The 12,576-nt window shown below is 36.8% G+C and overlaps 1 protein-coding gene and 1 pseudogene across 5 annotated transcripts in view; one reads left to right on the top strand and one right to left on the bottom strand.

Moving 5' to 3' along the window:
• The window catches only part of MYT1L (myelin transcription factor 1 like), a 625,705-nt gene that overhangs the window by 357,356 nt on the left and 255,773 nt on the right, over positions 1 to 12,576 (top strand). The gene's annotated exons all lie outside the window — the stretch shown is intronic.
• Positions 10,796 to 11,410, bottom strand: LOC143676057 (high mobility group protein B1 pseudogene; annotated as a pseudogene).

The following is a 12,576-nucleotide window of genomic DNA, read 5'->3' as shown; positions in this document are numbered from 1 at the left end:
AGCAAGTGGGGCTTAGAGAAGGAGATAAGGGATGACTTGAGAATCCTAGGTTTAAAATGACATTAGGTTTAATAGGGAAAAGATGGTAAAGAGATTCTCCTACCTTCAGGGCAGAGAGTGGTGATAAGGTTGGAGATTAAGGTTGGGGGCAGGCAGGAGAGGAGCTCTAGTTTTTCCAAGCTCTAATTTGGAGGCCCCCTTTTTCAAAATTTTTTTCCAATGGCAATAATCAATAAGGAAATAATAACCACTTTCATGGGATTCCCATTATAATTTAGTATTAATATTAATTAAAGGTAATATATTAGAACAGAGTTTCTTGGAAAATAAATGGATTAATGTGACTAAATTTAATATAACTGTCATTTTGAGTACAAAAATAATTTAATTGCTCAAGGATTAATAAATAGTCACCTGTATCATGCAGGGGTTTTTTTATTGTTTGCTTTTAACTTCAGAGCTCAACATAAGGATATAGCACTATCATCTGGAATACAAAATTCTATAAATAAAATTGTCTAAAACAAAGGTTATTTGATAAGGGTGTAGTAGGTATGGAAAGAAGCTACATAAAACCATTTACTTATGAGAACTTAAATACATTTATCATACAGTCTCACCAGAAAAAAATAACTCTTATACAGTCAGAATATCATCAAGTTCAAAGGTAACCATATTAAAGGAGAAAGATGGGCTGCCATTGAAATTATTGGCTAGAGTCAATTGCACATGTCTTTTAAAAATCATCTGCTTAAGCTGCAAGATACAGGTGCCAGGAACTCGTTCCTTCTTTCCAGAGAATCTCTAAAGAATCAAACTGTGAGTGGAGACAAAGGATTCCCCTGGGAGCCAACTGCAGTGGGTGGAATGTGTGCTGAGCCACTGAAAGGGCACTATTGGCTGGCATTGCACTGAGGGAGACACTCCCAAATACTCTCTACCCCAGGGAATGTGAAGAGCTTGTGTCAATGTTTTAATGCTTGATAAAAGAAAAAGAATAGTTTCTTAAAGTTAGAATTATAATATGATAAATTTGCAATTAACTCCAACTCATCTTAAAATGCACTGAGCACCTCTTCGGGGGACAACCTCAAGCAGACCAAAGCAAAGCAAGGATTTAAAGATGAACATATCAGTTCTTCTCTTAATATAGTTTAAAATCTTCTTGAAGGAAAAGAAGGCATCATATTTTAAGTAAGTCGATTTATGTTCAATATGCAGTAGACCAAGACAAAGCCAGAATATGGAACTTTCACAGCCTTTCTCAACTTATGCTAATAATAAATTTATATCATAATTTGACTTAATTCCATCCTTCCTTCAAAATTTTATTTAATTGAGGGTGGGCCATGGTAGCTCAGCAGGCCGAGTTCTTGCCTGCCATGCTGGAGACCCAGGTTCAATTCCTGGTGCCTGCCCATGCAAAAAAAAAAAAAAAATTACTTAATTGAAAAGGTCAAATTGCCAAAACAAAATTATTAATGTAACAATAATTTATTTTGTGTGTTCACTTACTATGTGAAAATTTTGTAGGATAAAGTGTAGGTGGTTTTCATTTTTAGAAAAGCATAGTTTTACTAGCATATATATCTTTCCAGAGAAGGCAATGTAACAAAAAGCATGTTATTATTCCCCATTACTTTATCCTGTTCCACTTTTTGTCTTATTCCCATTTTTTCCTCCTTTTGAGCACATTAGTTACTATGGAGATGGTGTCAGCATTAGTGATTTCCCAAATGCATTAGAAAGCAGTTAATAATTGAGAGTTCTTTTTAACCTGAAATTAACATAATGGTAGGTTACCGTGAAGTAATAATTTAACATCCTAAAAATGTAACAATTATATTTCATTTGATACCAATTATCTTCTCAAGCATGCATATATACTTTTCCTATACACCTCTGTCCTCCCACCATTTTTCTAGTACTTGTTGCCACTTATATCTTCATACATTGTCTTTCCAAAAACATATATGTATCAATAGTTTTAATACATTTGCATTTTAGTACCTGAAGAAGTAGGAAGTGTAGTTACACACCAAAGAATTCGATACAGTGATGCTATTATTTTAATTATTCATGGTTACCTTCTCACAGATCTTTCGTTTCTTTATGCTGCTTTGAACCACTGTCTAATGTCCTTTCCTTTTAATTTGAAGAACTCTCTTTAGCATTGCTTGTAGGGCTAGTCTAGTTATGATGAATTCTTTCATCATATATAAAAGCAGATATAAAATACTGGGATAGCAGTTGTTTCCATCAACACTTTCAGCATTTTAAACCACGGCCTTCTTGCCTCCATGGTTTCTGATAAGAAATCAGCACTCAATCTAATTGGGACTCCTTTGTATATAACACACCAACTTTACTCTTGGAACTTTCCAAACTCTCCTTCTCCTTTACATTTAACATTGTAGTCAGTATATGATGGGTATAGTTTCTTCTCATATATCCTGTTTGATATTCTCTGAGCTTCTTTGATGTGCATGTTCATGTCTTTCACTAAGTTTTGAAAGTTCTCCACCATTATTTCTGTGACTATTCCTTCTGCCCTGTTCTCTCTTTTCTTCTCTTTCTGGGACTCTGATAATGCATATATTGGTACACTTCATGGTATCCCATACCTGCCTCAGGTTATTTTCACTTTTAATATTTCCTTTTTTCTTTCTGCTCTTCAGCCTGACTCATTTCCAGTATCTTGCCTTCAGTTTCACTTATTCTTTCTTCTGTGAGCTCCAATCAGCTCTTCAAACACTTGAAATTTTTTATCTCAATTATTGTGGTCTTCAACTGTAATAGTTCTGTTAGGTTCCTTTCTAAAATTTCTGTCTCTTTACTTAGACCCTCATATTGCTCAGTTATTGTTTTCCTGATATCTTTTAGTTATTTTACTTTACTTTCATTCACCTCTTTAAGCAATTCTAAGATCTTTTCTTTAAAGGCTTTGTTTGGTTTGTCCATTTTCTCACTTTTTTCATTGGTGTTTTTGAATTTATATCCACATACTTTGAATGAGCCATCATTTACTTTTTCTTTGTTTTTCTTGTACTTTTGTTGCATACTGTACCTTTTAAAATTTTTAAATGTTAACTCTTGGGGATTGTGCTAGTTTGAAAGGATGTATGTCCCCTAGAAAAGCCATGTTTTAATCTAAATTCCATTTCATAAAGGCAGAATAATCCCTATTCAATACTACATGTTTGAAACTGTAATGAGATCATCTCCCTGGAGATGTGATTTAATCAAGAGTAGTTGTTAAGCTGGATTAGGTGACATGTCTCCACCCATTTGGGTGGGTCTTGATAAGTTTCTGGAGTCCTATAAAAGAGGAAACATTTTGGAGAAAGGAGATGCAGAGAGAACAGAGAAGAACAACATAACCATGAGAAACAGAGAGCCCACAAGCCAGTGACCTTTGGAGATGAAGAAGGAAAATGCCTCCTGGGGAGCTTCATGAAACAGGAAGCCAGGAGAGAAAGTAGCAGATGACGCCTTGCTCACCATGTGCCCTTCCAGCTGAGAGAGAAACGTGACTGTGTTCGTCATATACCTTTAAAGATGAGAGAGAAATCCTGAACTTCATCGGCCTTCTTGAGCCAAGGTATCTTTCCCTAGATGCCTTTGATTGGACATTTCTATAGACTTATTTTAATTGGACATTTTCTCACCCTTAGAACTGTAAACTAACAACTTATTAAATTCCCCTTTTTAAAAGCCATTCTGATTCTGGTATGTTGCATTCTGGCAGCTAGTAAACAAGGAAATAGAGAACTTAAACAATTTGATAAATGAATTACTCCTAACAGACATATATAGGTCATTACACTCCAGAACGTTAGGATATACATTCTTCTCTATGCTCAGGAAACATTCTCCAGGATAGATCATATGCTGGGGCACAAAACAGGCCTTTGTGTATTTAAAAACATTGAAATTATTCAAAGCATTTTCTCTGATCACAATGGAATGAAGCTGGAAATCAATAACCAACAAAGAATGAGAACTGCAACAATTATATGGAGATTAAATAACACACTGTTAAACAACCAGGGGGTCAAAGAAGAAATTGCTAGAGAAATCAGTAGCTATCTGGAGATGAATGAAAATGAGAATACAACATATCAAAACTTATGGGATGTGGCAAAGGCTATGCTGAGAAGGAAATTTATTATCCTAAATGCCTATATTACAAAAGAAGAAAAAGCAAAAATCAAGGACTTAACTGCTCACCTGGAGAAACTTGAGAAAGAGCAGCAAACTAACCCCAAAGCAAATAGAAGAAGAGAAATAACAAAGATTAAAGCAAGTTAAATGAATGGGAGAACAAAAGAACAGTAGAAAGAATCAATAAAACCAAAAGTTGATTCTTTAAGAAAATTAATAAAGTTAATGGAGCACTAGCAAGGCTGAAAAAGAAAAAAAAAGAGACAGGATACAAATATCAGAAATAAATTTTAAAAAATCATAAGACGATTCTTTGAACAACCATACACCAACAAACTAGATAACTTAGATGAAGTGGACAAATTCCTGGAAATATACAAACAAGCTACACTGACTCAAGATGAAATAGAAGATCTCAACAAACCAATCATAAGTAAAGAGATTCAATCAGTCATTAAAAATCTTCCTAAATGGGCAGGCCACAGTGGCTCCGCTGGCAGAGTTCTTACCTGCCATGCCTGAGACCCAGGATCGGTTGCCAGGCCTGCCCATGTAAAAAAGAAAAAAGAAAAAAATCTTCCTATAAAGAAAAGCCCACAGGGGAATTTTATCAAACATTCCAAAAAAACTAACACCATTCTTGCTCAAACTTTTCAAAAAAATTGATGGAAAAGGAATAGTACCTAACTCATTTTATGAAGCTAACAACAATTTAATATCAAAACTGGGTAAAGATGCTATAAGAAAGGAAAACTATGGGCCAATATCCCTAATGAACATAGATGCAAAATTTCTCAACAAAATACTAGCAAAGTGAATCCAACAACACATTAAAAGAATTATACACCATGACCATGTGGGATTTATACCAGAAATGCGACGATGTTCAATACAAGAAAATCAATTAATGTAATACAGCACATTAACAAATCAAAAGGGAAAAAAATCACATGATCATCTTGATTGATGCTGAAAAAGCATTCAATAAACTTCAACAGCCTTTTCTGATAAAAGCAATTCAAAAGGTAGGAATCAAATGTAACTTCCTCAATGTGATAAAAGGCATATATGAAAAACCCATAGCCAGCATTGTACTCAATGGTGAGAAGCTGAAAGTGTTCCCTCTAAGATGAAGAATGAGGGCGGGCCGCGGTGGCTCAGCGGGCAAAGTGCTTGCCTGCTATGCCGGAGGACCTCGGTTCGATTCCCGGCCCCAGCCCATGTAACAAAAACGGAGAAACAGAATACAAGAAAATGTTTAAAAATGTTTCCCTTTCTTCCTTCCTTCCTTCCTTCTCTCTGTCTTTCCTTTAAAAAAAAAAAAAAAAAAAAAAAAAAAAAAAAAAAAAAAAAAAGAATGAGACAATGATACCCTCTGTCATGACTGTTATTCAACATTGTACTAGAAGTTCTAGCTAGAGCAATCAGGGAGGAAGAAATAAAAGCATCCAGATTGGAAAGGAAGAAGTAAAATTTTCATTATTTGCAGATGACATGACACTATACTTGGAAAATCCTGAGAAATCTGTAGTCAAATTACTTGAGTTAATAAACAAATTCAGCAAAGTGGTAGGATATAAAATTAATGTGCAAAAATCAGTAATGTTTCTATACATAAGCAATGACCTAGCTGAGGAGTCAATTAAGGAAAAAATTCCATTCAAAATAGCAACTGAAAGAATCAAGTACCTAGGAATGAACTTAAATAAGATGTAAAGGACTTGTACACAGAAAACTACATAAAATTGCTAAAAGAAACGAAAGAGAATCAAAATAGGTGGAAAGGCATTCCTTGCTCATAGATAGGAAGGTTAAATATAGTTATGATGCCAATTCTCCCCAAATTGATCTATAGATTCAACACAGTACCAATCAAAATTCTGACAAACTACTTTGAAGACTTGAAAAACTAGTTACCAAATTCATCTGGAAGGGAAAGAGACCCTGAATAGCTAAAAGCCCCTCCTAAAAAAAGAAGAACAGGGCAGGCCACAGTGGCTCAGCCAGCAGAGTTTTCACCTGCCATGCCGGAGATCCAGGTTCAATTCCGGGTGCCTGCCCATGTGGCGGGGGGGGGGGGGCGGGGGCGGGCAGAGAAGAACGAACAAAGTGGGAGGATTAACACGCCCTGATTTTAAATCTTATTATAAAGTCACAGCAGTCAAAACAACATGGTACTGACAGAAAGATAGAAGTATTGACCAATAGAATTGAATTGAGAGCACAGAAATAGACCACCAAATCTATGGTCAACTGATTGTTGACAAGTCCCCCAAATCCACTGATTTGGGACAAAGTAGTTTTTTCAATAAATGGGCATGGGAGAAGTGGGTATCAATAGCCAAAAGAATGAAGGAGGACCTTACCTTGCACCCTGTGCAAAAAGTGGATCAAGCACCTAAATGTATGGTACTGGTTCCATAAAACTCCTAGAAGAAAATATCTTTGGACATAGTAACAGGAAGTATCTTCCTAAGCTTTACACCTAAAGCACAAGCAACCAAAGAAAAAAAATAGATAAATGAAAGAACCTCAAAATCAAATGCTTCTGTGACTCAAAAGACTTTGCCAACTCAATGGGAGAAAAGTAGTTGGAAATCACACATCAGATAAAGGTTTAATAATCTCTATACATAAAGAAATCATACAATTCAACAATAAAAGAAAAATCAACCCAATTATAAAATAGGCTAAAGATACGGATAGGCATTTTTCTGAAGAACAAATACAGATGGCTCAAAAGCGCATGAAGAAATGCTCATTTTCATGAGCTATATAGGAAACGCAGCTCGAGACTACAATGAGATACCACCTCACACCTTTAAGAATGGCTGCTATTAAACAAACAGGAAACTGCAAATGTTGGAGAGGATGTGAAGAAATTGGGGCATTTATGCACTGCTGGTGGGAATGAATAATGGTACAACCACTATGGAAGACACTTTGGTGGTTCCTTAGAAACTTTATACCAAATTGTCCTATGACCCGGCAGTAGCACTATTTGGTGTATACCCAGAAGAGCTGAAAGCTTTGACATTTTCACACCAATGTTCTTAGCAGCATTATTCACAATTGCCAAAACATGGAAACAATCCAAATGTCCATCAATGTATGAGTAGATCAACAAAATGTGGTGTATACATATGATGGAATACACAGCATTAAGACAAAATGACATCCTGAGCCGCATGACAAGATGGGTATGCCTTGAGGACATAATGCTGAGTGAAATAAGTCAGACCCACAAATGGTTAAATACTGTATGACTCCACTTTTATGACCATGTTAAAGGTAAAATCAGAGGCTTATAATACAGAATATAGGAGACTTAATTAGCTAATGAGGTTGAACTTAAATGTAAGGGAGTTGTTAGAAGTGAAGGCAGTACACTAGTGGGTCTATAAGTAATACTACCATATTGAAGGTGAACGTGGTTGAAAGGGGTTGTTTAGTCCCATGTGTCCCACTGATCAGCACTACAAATAGAAATAAGTTCTTGCATGAACTTCTGTAAACGTATGAAACTTGTACAAAGAGTATATAAGTTCTGGGTGTATGGGGGAAATTGTTATTGCATGCTATGGGCTGTGTATAACAGGAAAACATCAACAGTACCCCAGCAACACCAGGGGTAAATACTGGGGGAAGGGATAAGAGTTAATGGGAGGTTTTGGTTTTTTATTTGGTAAGGGTGTGTTTATTGGTTATCTTTCTTTTGGGAACAATGAAATTATCTAAAATTGAGTGTTGATGGATTCTTGACTTTGGATATTATGCATGATGCCCAATGAATGGAGGTGGCTGAAGGATACACTGACTGACAAGTAGATTAGAGAATGCTGGTGTATAGATACGATTGAATATTGTGCTGCTACAGAAGGGAAAGAAGTGAGTCATACCACCTTGTGAGTGAACCTCTGGGACATTTGGTAAGGCAAAATAAGCCAGAAGCAAAAGGACAAATATGGTCTCATTTAGAAAATGCTTTTAAGAAAACAAGGGCCTAGATTGTAAGCTCTTACAGCAGTTACGTTTAATCGGAGTGGTAATTGTTATTTCTGGATTTTGAGAGGCTATTTTATACATGTATAACCTGGTATTTAGAGATTAGAATGAAGCTGATCAGGTCGGAATTAAGACAATTCAAAAGACAGGGGTAAGGAAGACATTGTCTGTATTTTAGAAACTCATCTACTCTTTGAGTCCATCTCTCTCTCTCTCTCTCTCTCCCCCAACTCTGCAAGTGAAACTATTACCCTTCTCCCTACGTAGGGCATGACATCCAACAGAGGTAAAAGTCTTCCTGGCAGCGAGGGAAATGACCCATGGATGAGCCTGGTCCTGACAAAAGGGGGGGAAAGAAGTGCAAAAAATGAGATATCAGTGGCTGAGAGACTTTGAGTAGAGTTGAGAGGCTCCTTTGGAGGTCACTTTTATACAAGCTTCCTTTAGACATTGCTACCTATCATAGCTTGCCAAACCCCAACCAAAACCATTCCTCACTATATTAAAGAATACTTGGGGTATTATATAAGATTTTACAAAGGTTCCATGCACTAGGGTAACTTTCCAGAAACCTACAACCTCCAGATGGGTTCCTGGACAAGATAAGTCCTGAAATGCAGAAGGGCCAGCATCTCCAAGAACATCAACTAGTTCTACCTCCTCCCATATTATTAACAGCCCTGTCCAACATGAAAAACCTAGAATGGGCATAGCCCGGATACCCCTAAAGAGTGGGAGAAAGATCAAAGTTGATAGTGGAGTTATACAGAGAAGATAGGAGGTAACAAATGAGTATGATTGTTGAATCATTATATTGATATTTCTTTTCATTTCCAGTATCTTAGAGCTGCTAGAAGTAGAAAACTAAAATTGTGGAATTGTAATCCATACCAAACTCTGAAATCTTTTCTGTAATTAATTGTTGTGATGTGCTTTGAAATTTATTGTTTTTTGTATATATGTTAGTTTTTCACAAAAAAGAGAAAAAAGTTGATTTTGATAAGTGCAGCACTATATGATGAAAGTAATTAACATTATCATGCACTACATTAAAGAATAAAGAATTTAAAATCTTTTTTTAAAAAAAGTTAATTTTTGGAATTACTCCCTGTGATCTCTGTTTCTTAGTTTTCTAACCAGGTCATAATAGGGCAGAGATTTTCTGGAGTTTCTACGCTCCTATTAGGAGGGTCTACCCAAGGTGAATGATATGTACAGAGTTTTCCCTGACTTACTTGGCCTCTGTCTTCTGGGATTTTTCTTGTTAGCTGTTTCAGAGTTGTCCTGTTTACATGAGTTTGATTTTCCTTCTTTTTCCCAGGAGACAGACCGCCCTCTCCTATTTGACACTGGTCAACCTTTGTCCCAAATCGATCACCTCTGTAGTTTTTAACATTTGTTTCATGTATCACACTACTTTTTGCCTGGAGGGCAAATTCTGAGAGGAGGGTCACCCCAAAGAGGATTTTCCCAATTTAGTCTTTCCTAGCCTCAACAGGGTCAGGGATCTAAGATGGGGGTACAGACTGACTCCAAAGTGCCCTGAGGGGAACAGAAGGTCTCCAAAAACTTCTCCAATGGTGTCTCAAAGCTGAGCTTTCTTGGCATGCCCAGCAATATAGCCCTTCAGCTAGCTATCCTCTATAGCCCTGAGGAATCTCCACCACCTCTGCCTGTTTGGCTGGAGAGAATTAAACAATGGATGTCACAGCCTTGGTCAGGGATGGGTTGAAACAATAGCTGTCCTTAGAGCTGAGACTCAGCAATCTGAATTTGCTAATCAAAAGCCATAATTAGTAATTAGCTGTGCCCACCCCTGTTCTTAGGGAAGAGGATTTTCACATCACTTTTTGTCACCAGCAGCTAGCCAGGGACTGGACCCTGCAGAGGCCTGCCATGAGAGTGGGAGATGAGTGCCAGTTGCCACCATGCAGAGAGAAAAATTTACAGTTCTTTACCATAATTTATCTGTCTCTTCCTCTGCTTTTGCCTGGATGCTGTACAGTGTTCCTCTGGCCTCTGGAGTTTCAAAATAGTTGTTTTCAGACAATTGTTGCATGTTTAGTAGGTGTTTGGTGGAAGGTCTGAGTCCTGGAGCAGCCTACTCCGCCATCTTCCCTGGAAGTTCCTCAGATTGACTTCTGAAAAGTATAAAATAATTGATTGACTTTTTTTTAATTAAAAAAACTGTATTTCCTTAGAAGCATTTGGAATGTCAACAAAAGAGCTGCAACTTTTTTTTTTTTTTGCAATTACAGAGTGGTATTCAGTTAACAAAATGACAATTATTTTCGATAAGCTGCATAAGACAACTGAAAATGAAAAAACTAGCATCCCATTTATAACTAGTTTGTGCTATGTACCAATAAGAACCGCTTTAAATTTCCATGCCAATTTACAACCCCCATACTGTACCAGGCAAGGTTAGCAACTATTGAAAAGACCACCAGGACTGGGCTATCTAAAGACACATTCGGTAGTGTGTTAACTATACAAAAAAGACACTACAGTTTAAAAACAAATCTTACACAGCCTTACATTTCCATTTTTTTCTTTAGATGGTGTGAGTTGTGTACAGGGGAGTTAAATGCTTTATAGGCAAGAAAAAAACTCCACTAGAACCAACTTATTCATCATCGTCTTCATCATCTTCACCTTCCTTATCTTCTTCATCTTCCTCCTCCTCCTCCTTTTTTTTTTGCTTTTCTCAGCCTTGACGACTCCCTTTTTGCCGCATCAGGCTTTCCTTTAGCCCAATATGCAGCAATATCCTTTTCATATTTCTCCTTCAGCTTAGCAGCCTTCTTTTCATAAAGTTGCTTGTCATCTGTAGTGATATTATTCCACATCTCTCGCAGTTTCTTTGCAACATCACTAGTGGACAGGCCAGGGTGTTTGCCTTTGATTTTTGGGCGATATTCAGAACAAAACAAGAAAAAGGCCGAAGGAGGCCTCTTGGATACACTGGGATCCTTGAACTTCTTTTTTGTTTCCTCTTTAGGTGAGATATAGGTTTTCATTTCTCTTTCATAACGGGCCTTGTCCGCCTTGGTCATGTCTTCAAATTTTCCTTTCTCTTTAGCAGACATGTCTTCCACTTCTCTGAGCACTTCTTAGAAAACTCTGAAAAGTTGACTGAGGTGTCCAGGTGCTTCTTCTTGTGTTCCTCCTTGCAAGTTTGCACGATGAAGGCATATGATGACATTTTGCCTCTTGGCTTCTTAGGGTCTCCTTTGCCCATGTCTAGTTATTTTTCATCCATGAGGCTCAGAGTCTCCCAGCGCCCACCCAGCCTGCACTTGCCCCAGCACTGTCTCTATGGAGTTAACTGTACTCAATTAGACTGACTTTAAAAGAGGACTAAGCTATACAGTCATTCTGACAGACATAAAAACAATATCAAAAAGTAGAGAGATATCAAGATATATTAAATTTATCTCAAATGATGTAGGAATCATATCATACAGATTCAGTCATATTTTCTTATCAACTTATATCACATTTTCAGAGAGTTTTTCAAACAACAAAATTTGATATCAAGACTATCATATATCTAATGATATACCTTCAGCTTACAAATAAATTTCCAATAAAGGTAACCACAAAATATCTTAAATTCATTTAAATGTATTTAAATTTCAGTTGTCAGTTGCTTTCTTTTACTCTTCATGAATCCTTAGCAGCAAAACAATAGTTGGCAAAACTAGGCACTCAATTTGTATTTATGGAAAGGGGAATATATGAAGGAATGAATGAACGAATGACAGGTAAGAATTGAATGCTTTAGAGACAATATATGAATCTGTAAGCTATAAAACATGCTAAATTTTATCATATACCTCAACGTAACCGTTTCATTGCCCAAGAGTAAACACACAGAGGCTAATAATTTTTTCCAATTCTTAGTTTAAAAAGGAAATGTTTTTATTTTTTAGAATTCACTACTCCTGGCATTGAAGGATTATAAACAAGATCCGGAGTGGCATTTAGGAACATACAGACAGAAAGGACAATGATGGGGTGGCTGTTGGCAGGATGAGATCACTACTGTATCCTCAGAAGAGCTGTGTGCTTACAGCACCAGGGGCAATCAAGACAGTCAGAGAAGTTCCCCACAGCATCTGGGTGCATTATGGAATGGCGGCAAAGGCTGCTGTGGTTTGGATAGCTGGGGCTCTACAGAGACACTTTACCACGTTTGGAGAAGATTCTGATTAGAACAAACCCTTCTGGGCAGTGTAGTGGACTTCTTGTTTATAAAAAATCAATGAGTTCTGAGAAGTTGTATTACTAAGGCATTAAGTTTTTAGTGGCTGGTAGGGCATGAAGTGGTTAATTGTAATTGTTGTTTTGTGTTTAATTTAGGTATTTTTTTTCTTTTTTATATTACAATCTGAGTCTCCCTTT

The sequence above is a fragment of the Tamandua tetradactyla genome, chromosome 3, assembly GCF_023851605.1.
Source record: "Tamandua tetradactyla isolate mTamTet1 chromosome 3, mTamTet1.pri, whole genome shotgun sequence".
Classification (NCBI taxonomy): Eukaryota; Metazoa; Chordata; class Mammalia; order Pilosa; family Myrmecophagidae; genus Tamandua; species Tamandua tetradactyla.
The sequence above is the reverse complement of the archived record's forward strand: the minus strand, read 5'-3'. Positions and strand labels throughout refer to the sequence as shown.